The 24,229-nt window shown below is 52.1% G+C and overlaps 2 protein-coding genes across 4 annotated transcripts in view; one reads left to right on the plus strand and one right to left on the minus strand.

Annotated features, from left to right (window-relative positions):
- Positions 1 to 17,868, minus strand: part of IFI27 (interferon alpha inducible protein 27) — a 420,724-nt gene extending 402,856 nt beyond the window's left edge. For 2 of the 3 annotated variants that reach the window (XM_050799200.1, XM_050799204.1), the window contains exon 1: positions 11,819 to 11,829. The gene's annotated coding sequence lies outside the window, so the exon portion shown is untranslated. Of the gene's footprint in view, positions 1 to 11,818; positions 11,830 to 17,858 lie in introns of those variants that run through there. The other variant, XM_050799203.1, reaches the window with a different exon arrangement.
- The window catches only part of LGMN (legumain), a 1,022,235-nt gene continuing 1,008,827 nt past the window's right edge, over positions 10,822 to 24,229 (plus strand). Inside the window, exon 1 of the mRNA XM_050799123.1 lies at positions 10,822 to 10,831. The gene's annotated coding sequence lies outside the window, so the exon portion shown is untranslated. The remainder of the gene's footprint in view (positions 10,832 to 24,229) is intronic.

A 24,229-nucleotide genomic window follows, 5' to 3' on the forward strand; every position in this document is an offset into this window, starting at 1 on the left:
CCAAGCTGGATGATCCCAACACGGCTCCTCCCTGGGAACCTGCTACCCTCAGCTCTCTCCCTCTCCAACTCCAGTCCCTCATCTCCTTAGCTTGATTCTTCCATGGATATTTTTCCCAAGATCTTTCCTGGATCATAGACTCAATAGAAAGTTAATCAGTGAAATTAGTTTTCTTTTCAGAATTTACACTCTTTTTGGAGCATTGGGATAGCCCAGAGAAAGGTTAGTTCTTACTGAATGTGTGGCATATAAAGAAGATCTGGTTACCTGGGGCACCTGGAATGCCAGGGAGGGGTGGAAATGAGTTTCCTATGGAGTCTGAGCCAGAATGCACCTTCATGGTCAAGGGCCAATCCCTTGTTTTACTGATGTGGGAACTGAGGCCTTGGTGGGGAGAGAAGTAGTTCAGGTTCCAGAGGTTTCCTGCCCTCCTCCTGGCTCATTGAGCACTCCCGGAGCACTCTCTGGTCAGTGTCCTTCCCCTCACTTCTTCCAGTTGAGTCCTTACTGTTCCTCCCTGGAGTCCCAACTCAAATGCCGCCTCCTCTGAGATGTCATCCTGGACGAGTATAGAGCTCTCTCTTCCCTGTCCAACTGCTAGAGTCATAGCTCTCCCTGAATTTACAATTCTGCTTTCTGCTGTAGGTAGGTGTATGTCAGTTTTTGTGTGCCCACACACTTGCGTATGAGTGGTTGTGCGCACACACGGTAGATGGGGATTGGTCATCTCGTCTTACTCATCTCTCTCCCGATGGTGCCTGGCACAATGCCTGGCACATAGTAACTGTTCAGTGGTGGTTTCTGTGGTGTGAATGGAGGCTTGTTCCCACAGACTTGCCAGAGTTCACCTTTTAAACTGACAAACTCTATTTAGAATTGCAGTAAACTCATTTTTTTTTCTCTATCTGGATGATTGAAATAGTCTGCTTTTGGTTTAAATAGCATGCACCCAATTTTAAGTGTTGGGCCTTACCCCTTCACCAGTTTCAGTTTCCCCAGCCCCCTGCCATTCCTGCCCCCGCCCTCCCAGCCCCATTTCTTCAGTATGCCTCCTGCCATTCTCTCCCTTCTCCATACTCCAGCTCAAGTGCAAGTACCCTGACTCAGTGGTCCCCTCTCCAAGCTTCGGAGTAGCACAGCCTCCCTCCCACCTGTGCATGGACACACTCCCAGGCTGTGAACGCTGTGGAGCAGCCCCACCATCTTCCTCCTCTTCTTCCTCCCCGCAGGACACACCTACTGTGCCAGGTGCCAACCCAGCCCTCTCTCCCTTGTTGCCTGCTCTGGCCTTCAGCTGATCTGCAGAGTCAGGGCCAAAGGAGGGGGAAGGGGAAGAAAAGGTGGGCCAGGCCCAGAGGCCAGCAGTGAGGACCAGGAATCAGGACAGGAGTGGAAGCACTTCATCCACCCTCAACTCACCACAAACTTCCAGGAGCAAGAAATTCACCTTGAATGCATCTTGGTGCATTCCTGGGGCCCTGAGACGGGGTCTATCTCATGGGCCAAAGCCTTTTGACCAGGTGGAGTCTCGATGCAGTTCCCATCTTTCACCTCTCCCTGCTGTTCATATGCATACGTGTAGCAACACTCCCTTCTCCCCACTGCCCCCAACCCAACCCAGAATCACCACGCCTGGTTGTACTGTGAGTCAGGTCAAAGTTAGTATACTCCAAGAAAGGGCCTTTTTTTTTTTTTTTTTTTTTTTTTTTTTTTTTTTTGAGACGGAGTCTCGCTCTGTCACCCAGGCTGGAGTGCGGTGGCCGGATCTCAGCTCACTGCAAGCTCCGCCTCCCGGGTTCACGCCATTCTCCTGCCTCAGCCTCCCAAGTAGCTGGGACTATAGGCGCCCCCGCCACCTCGCCTGGCTAGTTTTTTTTTGTATTTTTTAGTAGAGACGGGGTTTCACCGTGTTAGCCAGGATGGTCTCGATCTCCTGACCTCGTGATCCGCCCATCTCGGCCTCCCAAAGTGCTGGGATTACAAGCGTGAGCCACCGCGCCCGGCCGAAAGGGCCTTTTTAGGGCAAGTGCTGAGCACTGATGCATGGCCTTGGCTGCTCAGAGACCATCCGGCATCCTTTGGAACCTGGGCTGGATTCATGGAGCTGGCACCTGTGCTTAGTCCAGAATCAAGATTCAATCTTCTGACTCCTTAGCCAGTGTGGCTTCCCGTGGGCCTGACTGCCACCTTCTACGCTGTCTTGGGCTTGGCTCTTTGGAGTCCCAGAAGCTGCAGTGTCCTCACCATCACACCCACATCCTCCATCCAGGAAGAGATCAGGCCAGCACGGGGCAGGAGCACGAGGTCCTGACCTGCTCTGGGCTGAGATGCTTCTTAGGACTTATTTGTCCCCCCATAAAGACCGATCTTCCATGATGGGTGATAAAAATCCCATCCTGCTGTGTGAGGCAGGCAGCAGGGAGGAGCCTGCTTCATCTGCTGGCATCCTTGGTGTGGGGGACATGGAGCCCAGGCCTCCTTGCACTGTGGACGGTCATGGACAGAAGGCTCAGCAGATTGAGGGTGTGCCCAGGGCCAGCTGGTGGGAGACCCAGACGGATCCCTGCTTCTTGGGGCCTTTTTCTTTTGTCATCAAGAAATTCATGCCTCTCTGGACTCATCTCTCCAGACACACTGGGTCAAGGTCATGGGGCAGGGTGAGGGTAAATGGGAACCCCCATTTAAGAAGTCCTCAGATGATGACCACTGCAGTCAGCATAAGACCCAGACACCTTGCACCTGCCAGCTGCACCCTGCAGGGGCTGGCTCCTGCCCCACCTCTCCTGTTGGTGTTTTTCTCCTCCTCTCCGCCCTCGCTCCGGACTCTCCAGCTGCACGGGCCTCCATCCTGGCTCTGTCCCGCTCCTTTCATGGCAGGGTCCTTCTCACCCCCGGACCTCGCTGACCTGTCAGCGTACCAGGCCTCCTGCTATTCTCTCCCTCAATGCCTGGTTCTTTGCTGTCTTAGTTCCTCTCCTAATTTGCTGCAATCTGTTCATTTGTGTACTGCTGGTCAGATGATTGCCAACCTGGTACCAGGTCGAGGCCAGCGTCCTTGGGCCATATGAGTCCGTTTTGTGCACTCAAATGAGCCAAACCCACAGGACCCTGAAGGTGGAGCCACCTGTGGAGGAATCTTGCCCGTGAAGAGAGGTGCCCTGTGCCTGAGGTTGGGGAGTCCGGGGAGGGGGATGGACCGCTGAGGTAGATACCCCCTCAACCTCCTTGTTTGCTTCAGGAGCCCCTGAAGCAGTGCTGGGCATTTCTGTAGTGCGCATGGTGACCAGGCTGGGCTGGGCTGGCTCAGGACAGCTGAGAAGCATAAGATGCAGGGGAGCCCTGGTGGGGCATGACCGCCCAGGAGATCAGGGCAGGTCTCTCCTGGAAACCCGGCCTCTAGGAAGAACAGATGGCTTTGAGTATTCCCATTACCAGGGAAGGCCTTTTGTGACAGCAAGACAAGGTGAAGGGAGGTTTTATGACGTGGGGCTGGTGTCCAAAGGCATGCCCATATGTGTCTGCCTGTGCCCACCTGTTCTGTATAAAACCCCCACCAGACCTCAGCCAAAGGCCCCTCTACCCAGAGGTGTTCCCCAGCCCCTCATCCCCAGCACAGAGGCGGGTGGCAGGGAGGCATTGTCGCTGGAGTTTGAGGGAGGCAGGTGCCCAGACCCCCAGTGAGACAGACGGCGTCTGGGCCGCTTCTGCCCACAGAATCCCCAGCAGGATCTCCATCCCCCAGCATGATTCTGGCATCTCGGCGACTTGAAGGACAGTCACTGAGGCCTGAGCTACCTTGGAGGTCCCCTGTCCAGGGCTCTGTGCGTTACCCTGCAATCCTTTCTTCAGCATCCGAGCTGGGAAGGGCTCGGCCCTAGAACAAATCCCAGGCTGCAAGCGGTGCTCAAGGGGAGAGAGAGTCACACCTGTGAGAAGGCCCTCCCCCGGCGGAGCTCTCTCTGCTCTCTCAGCTCCCAGGGGAGGATGCAAGCATGAGAAATGCACAGGCGCCAGTTCCGCCACAGCTCAGCAGAGGCGGCCAGACAGGTGATCCCAGGGGATGGCCCAGACGGTGGGTCCCACTGGCTGTGAGGACGCTCGTCTGCCGCATGCCTGTCTCCCACCGCCTGGGCGATGGAGGCTGGACGTGGGGCTGCTGCTTCTCATGGTGGCACCCTCGAGGCTCAGAAAGGCATTTTTCAGCTTCTTGACCCAGGTTCGGGGAAGTCCGAGGTCTACAGAGGAGTCTTATCATGGAACGCTGCGTGTGTGTGTATATGAATGTGGGGATATATGTATATAGGCATGTGCATGCATACGTGTATTCATATGTATGTGTGCACGCATATGCACGTGTGCATGCATATGTGTGTAGGGACGAGTGTGTATGTGTATATATTGTGCATGTGGATTTGTGCATATGTATATGTGTCTGCATGTATGTGTATATTTGTCTGTGTGTGCATATATGTGTGTAGGTACATTTTTGTATGAGTTTGTGCATATGTACATGTGTCTGTGTATGCATATACTAGTTGTATGTGTGTGGATTTGTGCATATGTACATGTGTCTATGTGTATATTATATAGGTGTATGTTTGTGTACGTGTGTGTGTGTCTATTGTGTGTGTGGATTTGTGCATGTGTACATGTGTCTATGTGTATGTGCCTGTGTGTGTGTGCATATATGTGTGTGTGTGTAGGTACATGTTTGTATGGGTTTGTGCATATGTACATGTATCTGTGTATATTGTATATGTGTGTGCATACGTGTGTATCTGTAGATTCGTGCATATGTACATGTGTCTATGTGTATGTGCCTGTGTGTGTGTGCATACATGTGTGTGTGTAGGTACATGTTTGTATGGGTTTGTGCATATGTACATGTGTCTGTGTATATTGTACGTGTGTGTTTGTGTACGTGTGTATGTATGGATTCGTGCATGTGTACATGTGTCTATGTATATGTGCCTGTGTGTGTTATGCAGGTTCATGTGTATGTATGGGCGTGGGGGGTGTCAAGGGTGGGCAGTCAGGGGGATGAATGCCTTCATAAGAGGTGAGTCGGGAACCTTTAACTTTTACTTCTCCCAGGGGCGCATGAGGCAGGAAGAGAGCCTCCCTTCTCAGACTCCCAGAGCTGTTCTTTGCCTCCATCTCTTCCATCCCCACAGAGCAGCAGGCTGAGGGGGAGGCTGTCACACCATGGTCAGCGGGGCCTAAGGGGGGTACCTGGGTCCCGGCCCTCCTTGCCCAGGCCAGAGATGCTGGCGGAGGCATGGTTTCTGCAGGGGCCCCTCGTGGCTGCTGGCATGTGCGACTGGAGCTGTCCGCATGGCACTCTGAGCAGGGAATGTGGGGACCTGCTGCCCTCCAAGCCCAGGGCAGGGGACAAGAAGTCTCAAGGTGGCAGAGCCCACCCTCCTACAGGCAGGACTCCTGGGTGCCGCCAAGGAAGTCTCACTAACGTCTCTCTTGGTTTCCAGGAACCATGCCATTTAGGGAGCCCTCTGTGGCCATCTCTGTCTGGACCCGGGTGGAAATGTCTCTTCTTGGTTTAGTGAGACCAGCCTCAGCTGACTCACAGAGCTGCAGAGTCAGGCTGGGTCCTAACAACTCTCTCTAGCATTTCTGGAGCCCCACGGGGCACGCGTTAGGTAGGAAGTCTGTGCAGACTGGAGAACCTTGGCTGTTGCCAGTCAGTGGGGCCAGCTACCTGCTGACACCTTTTCCCCAGCAGTACTGAGAGCTAACAAACATTTATGGCGCACTTACGGTATGCCAGACGCTTGTCTAAGTGCTTGACATGGACTAACGCATTTAATCCTCCCAACAAACCTATGAAATGGACACCACTATTGTGCTCATTTCAAAGACAAGAAACTGAGGCATAGAGAGGCTATGTAGCTCGCCTAAGGTCACACGGCCAGAAAGTGGTGGGGTAAGGGTTTACCGAGCCTTGGCATCTGCCTCTTAGCACTTCCGCAGTGTCACCCTGAAGTGCCGTGCTTGGTGGAAGGGTGCAGAGCTGGAGCCATCTTCTGCTCTAGGGAACACCCAACTTCCTTGGGGCTCCAGTGAATCCCAGAAAGGCTTTGGGAGCAACAGTCCAGACATCAGAGTGGTTGGGGACTCATTTCTGGTGGCAGGAGGGGAACGGATCATGGCCACTTCTCAGGAGAACCCTCGGCTGCCACGCTCTCCCATCACCATACACAGGCTCCCGAATGCTCCTGTCTGGGGCCTGTTCCTGCCACAGGTGCCTTCTTTGCCAGAAAGAGCCCCTGCCAAGCCCCCGGCCTGTTTCCCGTCTGGGAAACTGGCTGAGCACCTGAGAAGGCTCTGGGCCCCCTTCTCACCCTGCCTTCCAGGATCCTCCTGCCAGACTCGCTTCCTGCTTAGCTCTTCCAAGCCACCTCTTCCCCGGCGCCTGCGAGGACGAAGGGGTCTCACAGACGACAGGATGACTCTAGAACTCTCTCCTTGCCTCCTGCCAGTAGAAATCCTGCTGACCTCCTCCCCTTCCCCTAAAAAGGGTGGAAACCTTGAGCCCTCCAGGTTGAGTCATTTCTAAGGGAGCTCCAAGCCGCCTTCTTCATTTCTTCATTATCCACCCTAGAAGGCCCTTAAGCCATATCTCCCATGATCGGACCTGTTGCAATTGTTTTTATTTTAGCCCTAAGCCCAATGTGTAATATCTATTAAGGAGCATGCAGTGTGGGCTTGGGCCCAGACTCTTTTTTGCCTGTTAATATTTTCTGGAATCCTGATGCGGATGTCCTTTCTTCCCCTCATGTATTCATGATACATTTATCCCACTTGAGTCCATCAGCAGCCTCACTGGGGGAGCACAGGATCTCACTGTAAGAAGATGCCACCGCCACTAATTGTCCAGGACATGCGGATTTCATGGAGTCAGAAGTCAGGCACACCTGGCAACATCAGAGCTGCTTAAGGCTCCCTGGAAAGGGGTGGGTAGGGCAGGAATGGGGATGAAGGGGACAGAGGGAGCAAAAGGCCCAGGGCAGAGCTTGGCTACAGAGCCCATCATTTCCCATGGATCCCGACATAAACAAGGTAGCACAGCTGAGGCCTGTAAACAGAGAGTATCTGTTAGCATCTACATAAATGGGGTTCTCAGATTCATATGTGGGATATGCTGAGTTAAAGGAAAAGGAGACAGGCTTCTTGGAGGACTCTGCAGAATCTCTAAGAGGGAGTGGAAGAAGGCTTTCCCAAGTTGATGAGATCCCAGAGCTCATAGGGGAATACCCGCTGGGAATGCTGATTAAATGGGAAGATGCTGGCACTTTGGGAGGCCGAGACAGGAGGATCGCTTGAGGCCAGGAGTTCAAGAACAGCCTGGGCAACATAGCAAGACCCTGTGTCTACAAAAAAATTAAAAATTAGCCAGGCTTGGTGGCACACGCCTGTAGTCCCAGCTACTCAGGAGGCTAAAGCTGGAGGATCGCTTGAGCTCAGGAGTTCAAGGTTGCAGTGAGCTGTGATGATGCCACTGCACTGTAGCCTAGGCAACAGAGCAAGACCCCATCTCCAAAATAATAATAATAATAATAATAATAATAATGGGAAGATAAATGTCTGGCCAAGACACAGTGTTAGTGGGTGGTGGCCCAGGCCCCATCACAAACCAGATGAGCATCCTTGGGCAAGTTAAGCCCTCCCTAAGCCTCAGTTTCCCCATGAAATGAATCTCTTACTCCAGGCCTAGCTTCTTCAGGTGACCACTGAGAGAAGGGACAAGGAAATCTCTGTGACTGACAGTGCTTTGCACAAAGCATGATGCACTGTGGGAGGAATTGTGGGTTTGCCTCTTGCATTCCTAGAAGAAGCTGCGGTGGCTGGGCTTGACCACCTGGAGTGAGTGCACTTGACTCGCTTAGCAGATGTTTTGAGCTACTTCTGCTGCAAGAGAAAAGGGAACAGTTCACTACCAGACTGAGCTCGGTGTGTAGTCTCTGAGTAGGCCTGATCATTCTTCACATGAACTGCTAATGATCCCCTCACAGACCCTGCCTTCCCTGAACTCACTCAGTTATGGCTTTGTCCTGGAGACATGGAGCTGATCACCAGGCACCAGCTCTTCTGACTATGGCTCTGGGGAGGCTCTGGGGACATTTGAAAAGGCAGAAGCAATCAACTGGGCCTATGACAATGACCATAAATGTCCATTCTGGACAACTCCCAGCAAGGGCAGATCCAGGCTCAACCTTGGCACCCCTGGGAACCCTGGAGGGGGCTGGGCTACTGCCCTGTGGGGATGAGATAGCAGAATTGTGGCATGGAATTGGGCTACAGAGAGCATGTGGCTTAGACCAGGAGGATACAGATACTCAGGCTGGGGGCCAGAGCCCTGCTGAACAGCTTGAGGGAGGGAGGAAGTGAGACTTGAGCCAGGCCCAAAAGTACACCATAATTTCAAAACCCCAGCAAATGAGCAAGAGCCTTCTCGGAGCCTCACTCCCAGCCTTCCTGATCCCTTATATGCATAGGAAATGCATAGGAAAAACCGCTTTTGGGGTTAAGGGCCCTCTGGAATGAGCTTCAAATGGCTCAATTTAAAGTGTTCAAGAACCACTGGTGTGTACCAATTTAGTGTAGACACCACCATCATCACTACCACCATTGCCATTACCATCACTGTCATTGCCACCCCCATCATCATTACCACTATCACCATCACCACCACCATTGCCATCTCCATCACCACCACCAATACCACCTCCATCATCATAACCACTATCACTATCACTACTACCAATATGACCTTCACTACCATCATCACCTCCATCACCACTACTGTCAACCCAACCATCACCACCACCATTACCCAAACCATCACTATCATCGTTACCATCATCTTCACCCCATCATCATTACCACTATCACCATCACCACCACCACTGCCATCACCACCACCAATACCACCTCCACCACCATCATAACCATGATCACAATCACCACCACCATTATGACCTTCTCCACCATCATCACCTCCATCATCAGTATCACCATCATCACCACTGTCAACCCAACCATCACCACCACCATTACCCTAACCATCACTATCATCACCACCATTATTAGCATCATCAGTGCTGCCACCATCACCATTACTACCTCTACCACCACCAAAACCATCATCACCACTACCACCACCACCCGATTACCACCAGCATCACCACTACCACTACCACGCCATTACCACCAGCATCACCACTACCACCACCACCATTACCATCAGCATCACCACCACCACCCCATTACCACCAGCATCACCACCACCACCACCACCACCATTACCACCAGCATCACCACCACCACCACCCCATTACCACCAGCATCACCACTACCACCACCACCATTACCACCAGCATCACCACCACCACCACCCCATTACCACCAGCATCACCACTGCCACCACCACCACCACCATTACCACCAGCATCACCACCACCACCATTACCACCAGCATCACCGCTATCACCACCACCCCATTACCACCAGCATCACCACTACCATCACCACCATTACCACCAGCATCACCACCACCACCATCTGCTTCATCACATTTTGCATTTGCCTTTGCCCACACTGAGGAAGATTGCAGAACTCACCCCCTAGCACTTCCGTTAACTGTCTGTGCCCTGATCAAAGAGATCAGTCAAAGCTTGACCGGGCCAGACTGAACATACTTTCTTGTTTGTCCAAAACCGCCCTGACTCATACCTGTTGTCCCTGTTTCATCGTTAATAGCTCCCCTCTTTCCCTCTCAACTGTGCCCCGGTTTTCATGACACCCAAGTTGAGAGCACGTCCAGGTGCTGATTAACCCCTCAAGGACTAAAAGCCCGAGGATGCTAACCAAGAACAGAGCTGTGGGCTTCCTTCTGACACTCTCACGGAGCAGGGATGCTAGCTGGAGGTTACGCCCCACCATCACTGATAACTAATGGTGTCCCTGCCTCCTCGTCCCTTGCCTTCCCTGTCCCCTCCCCGCACTTCCAGGAAACCACTGAGAAAAGACGAAAACGGCACCAGCGTTGCTGAGTATCCCATGAGTACTTCGCAGAGCAACAAAGGAGTGGATGTGAACAACACAGTGGTGTGAGTCTGCAGGCCCTGGACCCGCTGGCCAGAGGGACACCTTGGTGGCACTGGTGGACATGGGAAAGCAGGTGGACATGAGCTAACTCTGAGCTTGTCCAGGACTTCATTGCCTCACAGGCCCCGAGCCTCCCGAAGGAGAAACCATTCTCTTCCCAGGCTTGCCCCCGGTCAGCCTGCGGGCCAAGGCAGCTCGGACACCAGGCTGAGCCCGGCTCATGCTGCATGCAGCACCTGGGCAGTGTCCCCACCCCAGGCCCTCCACATCCTCCTCCCTGTCTGGTGTCTGGTCTGTTGACTGCCCCCAGCTGCTGTCTAAAGCATGCGCACTGGCGAAGCCAGGGGGATCTGTCTGTCTGCTGTGGCAGGGACGCATCCCCCTTTAGCCAAAAGAAAGATGGTCCAGGGCCCACTCCCTGCCGGAAAACCTCTCCTCCCAGAAAGCCTGCCTGCTCCTCTGTTCACGTTCTCAACAGAAGCCATCGGCACAGCCAGGAGACAGACGTCCCCTTTCAAAGGTGCTTCCCACACATCTGTTCATCGCCCCATCTGCAATTGTTGTCAATCTTCAGGGCCTGCCTTCTCCCTCCTATCCCCACTGACACCCCACACCCTAGGCTCCTGACTGCCTACCACGGAGGGCTGTGAGCCCAGCCTGCAAAATCCCCTCCTGAGCAGACATAGGAGTGCGTTTACACTCGGGGGCAGTGTCTGGCCTTCCAGGGGGAAAACGACTCACTGAACCCGCGGCCCAGGGCCACCGGGCAAGGGCAGAGGCCACTGCACCTGTCCTCAGACTCATCCCCACACTTGACCCCATAGGAACTGATGCATCTATGTGAGCCAGGCCCTGCCTTAGTCGGCAGAGGCCACTACTTGTGCCAAATCCGCTGTGGGCATGCTGTGCCAGGCTGATGCTGGCCAGGTGCTGGATGTCCCCCACGGTCCCCTGAGGCCTGACTGTTGTACTCAGGCCCTCTCCCAGAGTCCTCCATCCTCTCCCCACTTTACCCTCCCCGAGCCCCAGTCACCAAGAAGGAGGTATTGTTCTTCCAGTGTCTTCCTATCAATGTCTAAAGAGATCTCATGCTATAGAAGCACTGAGCCCTCCAGTGTGGTTGGAGGATCAAGGGATGAAATGGGACAGGAGAAGAGGAGTCCTCCAGGCTGGTAACCCCTGCCTGGTTGGCCTATCTCCCAAGTGGCTGCCTTCCCTGTGGGCCACATCAGGAAGCCCATGGAGACGGGATGATTTTGCATCTCCTGGAAAATGAGTGGGAAACTCCCCACCGCCCCTACATATGTGCTCAGAAGGAACCCAATGCATTGAATGGTTCCAGTGTCGAGCCCTGTAAGACCTAATTTGCCTCCTAAACCTCCAGTGTACTCCTCTGGTAGATGTTTAAGCTACAGATGAGACTTTGAAGTCCAGGGAAGTCAGACACACCTGAAAACTGGTCCCCATTTGGGCCGAACCTTAAAATGCCCATTGTCCCAGAGTCCTAGTGCCCACGGAGCTGCCTGTGTGTCATTGTCCTGCCCAGGTCAGCAGGTGCAGGCTGAGGACAGGCCCAGGGCATACCCGCCCATAAAGGGTTTTTCTTCTTTCCTCATTTCCTTCTATTTGAGGACTTGTTTGGGGTTTGGATTTGAATTTTGCTTCCCCTGGACACCTGGGCATCAGCATAGTGCCCCCCCTGCCCCTGGCCTGGCTGGTACTTCACAGTGCTCTTGAGGTGCGGAGCCAGGTGACAAACAGGCCAGAGGATGTGGGCCAGCAGCAGGTCAAAGGGGGAAACCCAGCAGACCCCCCCAGGGCACTGTCCCCCACTGCCTTCAGCCTCCTGGTGCCTGCTGAACCCCCAAGCTGTGCCCTAAGCAGACACCTGGGCAGGACCCTAGCCCTAAGCACACACCACCCTGTGCTGCAACCATGAGAAAGTGCCCGTGCCTTGGGCTGTCCAGAAGCTCAGAGTGATCAGAGGGCACCTTCTGCAAGAGAAGAGGTTCCTGGCTAAGGGATCATGGAGTGCTGGGCAGCCTGAAGGGGCTGGGCACAGCCCAGCTTTACACACACTCACCTGGTCCCATCATTCCCTATCTTGGCTTAAACCTAGGAAGCCTGGATTTTGCAGTTAGCCTAACCTTCCAGCCCCAGGCAAGGCTTCCTGGCGAGGAATCAGCTGAGCCATCACCACGCTTTGGGGCCTGTATCCTCTTTCCTGAGCCACTGACACATCCAGGGCTCTGGTCTGCACATAAATTCCCTCTCAGTTGGGCTTGTAAAATCCCTTCTCACTCCAGTTAGCAAAAACCAAGGGAAGAGCCTAGTTTTTTAAAAATACTCACTTAATACCCACACCCCACCCCAAGCCCAAGACCGGCCATTCAAAAAATAAGTCTCATGGCACAGCAAGGAAGACCCACTAGATTTTGAGCTTACGAGACATAAGCGTACTTAAAACCATGCCAGCCTAGTATTTGAGCTTAGAACTTTTATCTAAAATGAGCCGGCAGTCTCCAGACACACACCGATTCTCAGGCTAGTCCAAGCCCTGATGTCAAGAATGAAATGCACTTCCCTTCGCATTTTGTCAAATAGATCTTTTCCAGCCATCTCGCGGTTGACCCCAACTTTGGAACTCAGATCATAGGATCTCCCAGAGGTTTCAGGTGTTCCTAAGAAGCTTCTAAAGGAAGTTTTGGAAGAAAGACTAATAGGTGTAAAAATATAAACATATATATTATATATAGCTATATATATTTAAAGAGATCTCGACATATATATATATATATATATAAATACAGCTACTGTACTCTGCATCTGTACAAAGTATGAGTTAAACTGCCCAGGTAGTGTGAGATACGTTATGCATGAATGTGAATATCCTGAAATCTGCCTTCTTAGCAATGTGCCGCGTGTACTGGGGAGAGGACAGTTGCTCCTGGGAGTTCTCTCAATGGGCAAATGTACAAGTCGATGCCGTCTTATCCACCAACAAGCCATTAAGGTTGGTTTCCTGCTAAGACTTTTGTACCGGAAGCAAGACCAGCAGCACTGGGGGTGTCCATATGCCACTTACGAGGCAGAAAGCACCATGACTTTTTTATTTTCAATAAAAATATAGAGATATCTGTCAGTTGTCGTTTGTGGGGTGGGGGAAAGGAGAATGCGGGCCTGAGGAATGGGGGGATCCTTCTCTGGGGTCCTGCTATACTCCAGGGCTGGGCTGGGGACTTTCTGTGGGATATTTCTGTATGTTTTATTCCAACGGCCCAAGGTCGGTATTTATGGGGATTTCAAAGGCCAATTCTGTCCCTCATCTTGCCACCCACCGCCTTGACTTTTGACTTAATTGAGAATAGGGCAACCAACCTTCCCAGTTTCCCTGGGAGTGAGAGATTTTCCTGAACCCGGGACTTTCAGGGCTGAAACCGGGGATATCTGGGGAAAATGGGACCAGAAGGTCACCCTAAGTTGACAAGTGCTCACGGGAATCATAGGGAGCAGGAATCAGCCGGCCACACCAGCAGGGTGACGGTGGCCAGGGTCGGCCTCCTGGATGTCTACCCCGTGTGTAGACCTCAACACCCACGGGCTGCTCTGCAGAGCCCCCTTACCTGGCCAGCTGCATGGAGAGGGGAGGCTTGCCCGGCACCCCTATGCAGAGGGCCCCAAAGGGCACAGGCCCCCCAGGCTTGAGCTCCCGCCACCACCCCGCTACTTTGTTTTCCCGCTCCAGGCTCACCCTCAGGCAATCTTCACAGGAAGCAGCCATGGGGAAGCGCTTCCCACCTGATGGGCCAGGAGGGATGTAGGAAAAGAGAAAAAGTAGCCCCTGCAGCATCGTCATCCTCATCTTTGGAGTGAGGAGACAGGTCAGAGATGGAGCACAATGGTCAAGGTCAAGCACATACCAGGAAACAGGGATGGGGCTGGGGGTTGAACCCAACCTGGTGCCTCCAAGGCCCGGCCACTGGGCACAAGCCAGGGGCCACAACCCACACTCTATGCACTGTTGAGGCACTGCTGGGCCCCACCCACCCCCACCTGGGTTCCCTGGGGCTTCAGAGTTAGCTCAGTGAGAGACAGCTAAGAGCCCAGTGGGCCCAGAGCTGTCAGGCAGGTTTATCCCCCAACTGGGCTCACAGGCCAGGGGACAGGGGCTCAGTGCCGGAACGGAGGGAAGGGCCTGTGTCCCGGGCATCAGGGACGTGGAGGGAACATGGAAGTTCTTAAAGGCGCTCCTGTTATAAGCACCCCTTGCGCCTGGGATTCTGTGAGCTGCCGTTGGCCTGCATACAGTAGACAGGCAGTAGAAGACAGCCATCGTTACAATGACTGTCACTGTTGTCCTTAATGAAACAGCCTGTGTGATAGCGAGGGCTCCTCTGTCCACTGCTCCCTCCTGGGGCCTGCCTGAAAGCTGGTGAGGGTTCAGTGGGACATCTCAGGCCTCACACCCACTCCTGTGCACGCCCAGCCCAGGTGACCTCAGCAGCAAACCTGGAGGCCAGCACTCCTGTGCACGCCCAGCCCAGGCATCCTCAGCAGCAAGCCCGGAGGCCAGCAGGGAGGGGCAGGCATATGTGCTGTGCTCTGCCTGCCTGTGCAGGGGCCTGGGAACGGGGACCCAGGGCCAGCCTGGGAGAGGGAGGTGGTGATCGGCTGAGCTCCGGGAGCCATCAGCACACAGCTGCAGTGTCAGAGCCCTCCTAGGGGCCAGCCCAGTGTCTCCACCTCACGTCTCTGGGGACTTTGGTCACTGGTGACAGCTCCTATGACCAACATGACAAACCAGGCTCTGGCCGGCTTACAGCCCCATGTCCCGCTCTGGGGTCCTGCTGCTGCCTGTGAGGTGGGAGATGCAGCAGGACCCACAGGACATCCCTGCCCAGCGCCTGGCAGGTGGCAGAATTACTGTCTTGGATGCATGGGAGCGAGTGATGGCAGGAAGACTCTTCCTCCTGCCTTCCCTGCACATGATACTATGGTGTGACATCACAGAAGACAGTTCTGTGAGCCTGAGTGAGCTGCTGTGCTGGCTTCGGGTGGAACCTGGCTCAGTAACATGGCCGCGATGTGGCCTCACCTTTGGGCAGACTCACCCACAACACCACGCTCATGATAGCCCCCATTGAGTCACTGGTTTCCTGTTCCTCTACCATCCTTCCACTTAGGAAGTAGCTGACCAGTCATGTGACACATGGAGGATGCCCTGTCTCCATGTCTGGCACAAGTGGTGTCCACAGCCTGCGCTCCAGGTGCCTATGGCTGCCTTTGTCTGGGAGATCCAGCTCTGTGAGCGCCTGCTTGTGGGGGCAGGTGGAGCCGCACTCCCAGCCTGTCCTCCTCTCCTCTCCGTGCTCTCCTCTGGGGCTCCTTCTGCTCTCCATCATATGTTCATCCAGTCAGTCAGTCCCCAGATCCTTAAGAGGCTCTGCTACAAGCCAGGTGCCACACTGAACACAGGGTTCAGCTTTCCTGACCGAAGCCCCAGCTGGAAACCTCAGAGGTCCCCAGCTCCTTCAAACTGGTGGGTCCCACCTGGGCCCTCCCATTTGCTCTCCAACCCACGTCCATTTACCCAGCCTCTCCCCATACCATCCCCTACTTCACTCCCTCTCTCCACCTGCCTCAGGCTTCTCCTCACTCCACACAACCACCGCCTGCCCAGCTGAGCACTCAAGCCCACCCTGCTGGCTGCTGTGGACCCATCTTTAGTCTAGCTGCCCTGGGCCCCGAGGCTTCCCCAGCCCCACTCCTCACTGCTCACCCCACCCCACGCCCCACCATCCAGCAAACCACACTCACTGCCAGCCTCGTGTTCCCACCCCCACCCCTTGGCTGGGCGTCGCTGTCCTTGCCCAGCTCACCTCTCCCTCCAGGTTCTGCCTGGCCACCACTCATCTGCTATCCAGGCCCCCTTCAGAGGCAGCCTCCTCACTGAACACACATGGAACATAAACCCACTCGTGCACAGAGCCGGAGGAATGCCTCCTCTCCCGGGCGGCACAGACAGCCCTGCACGCAGAGCTCCCGCTCTCTGCCCTCTCTGGTGGATGTTTCCAGTCGGTTATCCTCTGCGGCCTGAGCCTGGCAGTCCCTAGACAGAGGCTGTTCACTCATATCCTAGTGTTGACTGGGGACGGGGGTGTGTCCTGGGGATACAGAGGGAAGCAAGACAAGACCTCTGCCTCCAGGGGTAGGTTGGTGGTGCCAATGGCCCCACAATGTGCACAGCGACAATGACACCAGTGTGGAGATAAAGGGACACTCAGGGCCAGCTTCCCAGGGCTTCATGTACTTTGTTTCTTTAATAGTCCCTGCAAGCCTAGTAGGCAGGAAGGTTACCCCCACCGTACAGATGAGTAAACTGAGGTTAAATGGCTTACCAACAGGGGAAAAAAGGAAAAAAAAGCAGTTAAGGCACAGAGTTGCAATTCAGACCTAGCTCTGTGTGGCTACAAGTTAGTTCTAGGGTCTTCCAACCCAGACAGGTCCTTTTGGATTTGAAATGGTCCATTCCAGCTGGATTTATAGCCAAGCATCTCCCCGGCCGTGGGAAGCACAGAGGAGCTGCAGTGAGGGACCCGCGGGTCTAACAAAATCACTTCATAGGTGACTTCTGCAAGGCTCTTTCCCTCTGAGCCTCGGATTTCTCACCTGTGAGGTTGGGGGAGATAAACTCCAGTGGCTCTTTTTCTGATTACTACCTGTGCCTGTCTTTGAGCACGTCTCATCATTCTCTATTCTATCACCTGAGTTTATTTTCAATACAGCACTTCTCACCCCCTAAGAACAATTGCCCATCTGTGTACCTGCCTTTCTCCTCCCATTACAATGTAAGATGGTGGGAGCAGGGGGCCTTATTCATCATCAAATATCCAGCCCTCCAAACAGCCAAACGTGCTGGGCATGGGAAATATTTGTTAATTAACAGTGGGTTATACATTTTACACAGTACATACAGGCATAAAGGAAAACATAGCATTTTATTTCATGTAACTGTCCAGAGTTCCTACCTCATTGGGTGTGAGGGGGGAGAGGAATAAAAACCCTGAATTTGCAAATTGATGGCATTGCAGCCTCTTCTGGTTTGACCAGAGTCTTTTGGGTGACTCTGTGTCTTGTAGATAGACCCTTAGTCATTGAGGCGTCTTCCTGGGCCTGCTCCCTGTAAGAAGCACCCTCAGGTTACCCCTGAGCAGATGTCTGTAGCCTGGTTCAGGGGAGCTGGGCTCAGGCCACATGGCATCTTCTGGCTTCTCACAGGTCTCTGCTGCAGAGGGGCTGGCCTGGGCTGCTTCCTGGACAGGTGACTGTGGGGCTGTGCCTGGATCTTTCTAGATGAAGGGTGACTGCTGCCCCCACCACTCCAGTTGCACATGTCCAGGCTTAAAGCAGCCTTCTCCTCCTGACTGCGGCCTCTGCACGTGTCCCTGAACGCCCATGGGGACATCTGAACTCTGCACACTCACCTGGTTCAGGGAGGGCTGTGGATGCTGCTCTTGGAGGTTTACGTGCCACCATCTTCCGGGGCTCCCTGGGGCTTTTTCAACTAGGCATCTCTGTAACACCCTCACCCGCAAGAAGACAGGTAAAGACATGGCCACCTGGCCTCCCAGCGCCCCCTGAATTTGTCTCCCTTTTCCTTTTGCTGACAATCCTCTGCGGTCCTGAAGAGATGATCTGTCTGACTCCTTATCCTGTCTGCCAGAATTTCCCTACCCCCCAACCTCCTCCTGCCCCACGAAATCCATGCAACTAGACCAGGGCACATGGTTTCCTGGAGAAGAATAAAGAATATATCCATTTATTATTTTCAAAATAGTATCCCCATTCCAAACCCCATCATGTGTTCACACCGAAACGCTGGTGTGAAATCCAAATGCTGGCAGAACGTGCCATATGGAGGAGGATTTCCCGGTTGCTCATTCAAACACAGAGACGTGGGGAGCCGTGAGTCACCACACGAAGCCAGCAGCGTGGGAGCACCACGCTCAGAAGAATGGGAGCCAAATGCCCATTGCAAGCTGTGATTTCATTTCAGCAAAACACCAGCTGCCACATGGCATTACAATGTGAAGAATAAGTGGCTGTGTGACTGCAAGGCATTTAACACAGAGCCAGGCACGCATCAAGTAGGGTGTGCCTCATCAAGGTTAGCTCCCATTCTTGTTTGGGATTCCCATTCTGTGCAGGGTACGCGACACATCATTCCCTTCAGTCCGTACAGGAGAGAGGAATTACCATCTCCATTCTGCAGTTGATGAAACTGAGGCTTAGTGAGATTCAATGACTTGCCTATGGTCAGAGAGCAAGTTAGCAAGAAAGTCCAGACTCCAACCTTGAGAACCAACCTGGCTGCAAAGCCCTGTCTGGGTTCCCCTCTACCTGCCTCCCCCACCCGAGCCCAGCATGGGAGTCCAGCCTCTGCGCTGCAAGCTGGAGGCCCTGGGCACACCCCGCTGTCCGCAGAGCCCCCCACGCCCTGCACCCCCCCTGGGCAGAGTGATTGTCCTCACCTGGAGAGTGTTTCTGTCCTTCATGCTTGATTGCTTGCTGGTTCCTTTCTTCTCCAAGTGGCCACTTCAAGGAGCGGAAATCAGGGCGTCTGCCAGGCAGCCCTGGGAAGCTCCCTTCTCCACCCACCTGCGGGGAGCCTGTCTGGGCTGCATAATTAAAAAGCCAGCTCTTTGTTCCTAAAACAGCCAAATCTGTGGCTTCCACAAAGGTCCTGCACACCCTGCAGGGAAGAGCTGGCGCCAGGGGCTCACCTTGCCCCACCCACCTGACCTCAGCTTCTCTGAGTGAGACGAATCCAGGACGGCTGTGGGCTGGAGAGAAGAGCCCGGGCCTGAAACAGGGTCAGGGCTGATGGTTGGCATATGGAGGGGCAGGTGGGGGCAGAGGAGTGATGCCAGGGAAAGGAAGGGCTGCATGGGGGCAGAGAGCACGGCTGAGTGGCGCTGGGTACATCCCACCCCTCTTGGCCCATAATACGGGAGAGCCAATCTAAAGTGGAGAGCAAAAGCACTGCCCTGCAGGGCCAGGCAGGTGAATCAGTGAGAACACCAGGCCTGGTAAATCAGCTCAGAGGTGGCAGGATTTTTGCCCACGGGCTTGTGGGTTGTTCTTCTTGCTTTGGAGGCTGAGATCAGTGGCGGGAACTGAGCAAAGATGGAGCCTGCATGTTACACTGGAGGTATCCAGACCAAAAGAAGAAATTAGAAATTCAAGCTCAGCAAAGAAAATATGCTCTGGGCCAGGGCCAACCAGCAGGCTGCCAGTTAGTAACTTGTGAACTAAATGACTCTAGGTTACCTTGGAGGTCAGAGGAGTAACAAGGGACTCCTTATCATTTAACTATTGGTAATATGTAATAGCTCAAACCTGGGCTTTGCAAGTAGAAATACTCAGACTCAAATTTTGCTCTATCTCTTACTGAATGATTCCTGCAATTATTTAATCTCTCCATGCCTCCCTTTTCCCATTTCTAATATGGGGTTAATAATAGAAGTGTCTGCCTCACACCATTGTTGTGAAGATTAACTGAGATTACTATATCAAAATTGCTATATATGACAGGCTCTCCTATTGGTCACTATGATTACAAGTAATTAGGGGCAAGTTTCCTTAGGGCTGGGTAAACTCTCAATAGGCCAAATCTAACATAGTTTATCATCACTATCTTTATTTATTTATTTTTTGAGACAGAGTCTTGCTCTGTTGTCCAGGCTGGAGTGCAGTGGCAAGATCTCAGTTGGCTCACTGCAACCTCTGCCTCCTGGGTTCAAGCGATTCTTGTGCCTCAGCCTCCCAAGTAGCTGGGACTATAGGCATGCACCACCAAGCCTGGTTAATTTTTGTATTTTTAGCAGAGACGGGGTTTCACCATATTGGCCAGGCTGGTCTCGAACTCCTGACCTCAGGTGACTTGCCCGTCTCGGCCTCCCAAAGTGCTGGGATTACAGGCATGAGCCACTGTGCCCAGCCCTATCATCACAACCTTCTACTCATAATTATTATTTCTCCTAAAACTACTATATTAAGTGGGAAACTAAATGTGATTTAATTCGTAATCCAAAATTTTTTTCCATGTACATGAATTCCCAAAGCAAGGGGAAAACACCTGTGTCAGATGGAGTGATAAACAGAGATGCCAATAGCATTGAGCCACCTGAAAGAAAAAAAACCCTCAGATTTCTCTACCCCATGCTTCTGGCACATTTTAGCCAAAGGAGCCTAGACCCCAAAAACAGGGAAAAGAAATGAACACGTGTTGAGTGAGGCCCTGTGTTGGAGGCAGACGGCCTTCAGTCTTAACGCTACTCCCGCCAGCTGCATGATCTTGGATAAGGCACTTAACCGCTGGGCCTCAGTTGCCTAACCTGCAAAGTGGGGATAATAATAAGGCTTATCTCATCCAGGGGAAGGGGCTAAGGAATAAAAATCATGTATGTAGAGTGCTTTGTATCTAGTAGATGCTCAATAAATGGTGGCTATTATTGTTTCTCTTGGATCCCCTTTACCTGAGGCTCACCACTCATTCCTGTCAGTGAAGGTCTGGCCAGCCTTTTACTAATAACACATCAGCCATCTCCCAAAGCATTCAAACTCCATAAAAACACGGTTCGGTACTATTCCACTGGGTTCCAACCACTCCCTTCATTCTTCTCAAGAACCTACCATTACTGTCAAAACACCAATTTTCCCAATATACATATTTGCCAATCAGTTCTATTAAAGAAGTATAATAAACGATCTGCATTGTCCAATTAATGCCAGAGGCCCAGCTCATGAAAGAGATGGGAGCACCCATCTTCTCTGATCCAATCCAGTCTTATTTGGCCTGTTGTCGCTTGGAAACAGAAACGAATCAGCTGCAACCACTTGGCCTCTGATGAGACTCTTCGGGAAGAGATTTCCCGGAAACATCCCGGTGTCAGGCTGAATGACATGCTTGCTAAGAGATGGCACACGGTGGAGACTGGATGCTCTTGGCTACTGCCATGTGCGGGCTCTCCTGGGTATGGTAGGTCTTAATCCTGAGGCACTGCCTGAAGAAAAATAGCAAATGAGCCTGCAGCTGTGAGCTGTCCCTCTGTGCTCTTCAGGAGGCAGCCAGTCTTCCCAGGGGTCCACAGATTCCAGCGCAGTCTCCCAAGTACCATCACAGTTCTCCACCCATTTGAGCTTTCCATCACCCCAGGAAGATGGGTAGACAGCTCCATTTTACAGAGAAGGAAAAACAGAGGTCCAGGGAGGTTTAGTAACTTGTCCAAGGTCACCCAACTCATAAGAGGCATGCCCACTGTGAAAAATCATTAAGAACAGAATCTACACATTTGGAGATTTGGGCCGATTCCACCCTTGGGAATCTCAGTGTGTTCTGCTCACACACTGAAACCAGTAAGGTGCTATGTGGAAAGGAAACCAGTCTGTACTGTGGCCGTTCTCCATGCCAATAATTAGTGCTGGTCAAATCTGGATCAGGTAAATGTTGCTGAGATCTATCTCCCTGCCCTCCGTTCTGCATTTGTGGCCGTCACCTGGGGATGACGTGTGCTGTGGCAGAAGTTCATATGGGCAGCGGCTGGGAGCACAGTCCTTGGGGGTCGGATAGCCTGGGTCAAGTCCTGGCTCTGCCCCTTACTAGCTGCATGACCTTGGGCAAGTAGCTCTACTTCTCCAGGCTTAAACATAAGAATAAAAGGAATAATCAGTAACTTTTAACAAGTGCTTACCATGTGCTAGGTGTTGCCCTAAGCCCTTTTCTTGCATTTGTTCATCATCTCAACAATCCTCTGAGGTAGAACGTGTGTCATGGCCATTTTACAGATGAGGAAACACTAATATGGAAATCCCAGTGCCACTGAGGTGGTAAGGAAAATAGATCCACAGAAGGCCTGGCTCCAGCTCAGTGCCTTTCAGGAGCCTTTACAGAGGTCAGAGGTCAGCACACTTTTTCTGTAAAGGGCCAGATGGTCAATATTTTAGGTGTTCTGAGCCATACAGTCTCTATCGCAACTCTGCCTACCATTGTAGCACAAACTCAGCCCTACACAATATGCAAATGGCGAGTGTGACTGTTTCTACAAAAACTTTGCAGAAACAGGCCGTGGGCTCTATCGGACCTGTGAGCTGAGGGTGCTGACTCCTGCCTTAGGTGGATGGGTTCTCCACCTACTTATTAGTGCCAATCTTGCTAAACTTCCATAAGTCCCCTCTCTTCCTTTTTTCTTCTAAGTGCCTGAGCCCAACTTGTTGGAAGCTTTTTGTCCCCTCTCTCCCTTTTTTCCTTCGAAGTGCCTGAGCCTGACTCATTGGAGGGTGGACATAAGGTTGCAGAAGAAGATGAGGACACTGACAAGGGTGGGTGCAGCATAGGCTGGGGAAGCTCACTAGTTTCCATCAGCCAGTGAAGTGGCAGGGCGCCAGTAGGGACAGCATTTGGGTCAGTTTGGCAGGGAAAAGGGTCCTGGTTCTCAAGAGCAAGGAGAGAGATTTGCCTGGGAATGACCAAGACTCTAGGTGAAGGAAACAGGTCCAGACCGTCGGAAGCATTAAATGGGGGCCCCAGTCAAGAGTGCCAGGTTAAGGGTTCGTCTGCCGCTTGGGGAAGATGCAAATACAAAGAAAAGTTCAGGCAGAAGTCCATTCAAAGAACCGGGCAAAGAAGAGGGAGTGGGAGAAGAAGATGTGGGTAACTTTGGACTTTGTCTACTGGTGGGATGGGACCACCAAGATCTTGGCTGCCTGGGGCAGGGTGGGCTCAGGACTAGCCAAGAGCCAGGCCTGCAGCTGAGCCCAGATGAGGATATCAGTAGAAACCCTCACAGGGGAAGCAGCCAGAGGCTCCTCCTCCTCCAGAAACCAACGCAAAAAAAGAGAATGTCACATGCAAAGCTCATGGTGCCTGTGGGGAGCTCAAGAAAGGCCTCTTACTTAACTGAATCCATTCATTGGATAGACATTAATTAAACATGTACCGTGTGCCAAACCATGGGAGACAGAGATAGCACATATGCTCAAAGCTGTCACTGTTTACAAGCGAGATAAAGAAACGCACAACTTGACTATAAGACAAAATGTTCACGGAAGCTCAGCCACGCATGACTGTGACGGAGAAGGGTTCTGACCAGGGAGAGGCCTTTCAGAAGAGTCTGTTAGGCAGATACGAAGAATGGTCACTTTTGTACTCTCCACACGGAGCCTGAATGGTCCCCTGCAATTTGTATAAGGATGAAGATTTGAAGATCGCTCTTTCTAGAACTCATATGAACAGTTAAACATCTGAGGGCTTGTTTTCCTTTGAGAAGCATTAAGACCTCAGAGCTCCCAGAAGACAAAGGAAGCCTCTTAATAACGAACATTAAAAAAAAAAAAAAAAAAAAAAAAAAAAAAAAAAGGTCTCGCCCTCAGAGTCCTTCCTAGAGGCGGACTTCAAACAAATTGTGTATTCCTCTCATCAAACAGCCTGAAAGAAAGCCTTTTTCTTCATAATTTCAGTTTCAAGAGAAGTTAGAAGCTGTAGAGCTTTAGAAGGAATGGTTGTCAGGAACTAAACTCTAGCTCTATAAACTGGTTTTAAAAAACCCCAGGCTCACAAAGATAATAAAAAATGCATTTAATAGCATGTCAATATACAGCTTAAATGTGTAGTAAGTCTTCTGTTAGTCAGTGCATTACAGGGATAAAGAGGAGGAATTTCATTTGGAATGCACAGTCCAATGCTAGGTATAGGGTGCGGAGAAATCTTGGTGCTCTGAAACTATTAAAATTCCATTTTATGAAACATCACTCCAGGTGCAGGGCGCTGTGCCAGTGCGGGACTCATCTGGTCCGGTGTGCAAGCTACAGTTTTCAATTAAATTGTATACAAGTATTAACAAAAGAATAAAATTTATTATTCACAAAACTAAAGTGGTTATCATAAAGCTTACAAGAGAGTACAGCCTAGAACTAATGAGTTGAAAAACTGGTTTTAAAAATAATAAAACTTACTGGACAGTTTTGGAAAATGATATTATAAAACAACGAAAACAATTGGCACAGTTTAACCACCTAATTTCTAAGTGCACTTTGTAATGTTCCT

The sequence above is a fragment of the Macaca thibetana genome, chromosome 7, assembly GCF_024542745.1.
Source record: "Macaca thibetana thibetana isolate TM-01 chromosome 7, ASM2454274v1, whole genome shotgun sequence".
Lineage (NCBI taxonomy): Eukaryota > Metazoa > Chordata > Mammalia > Primates > Cercopithecidae > Macaca > Macaca thibetana.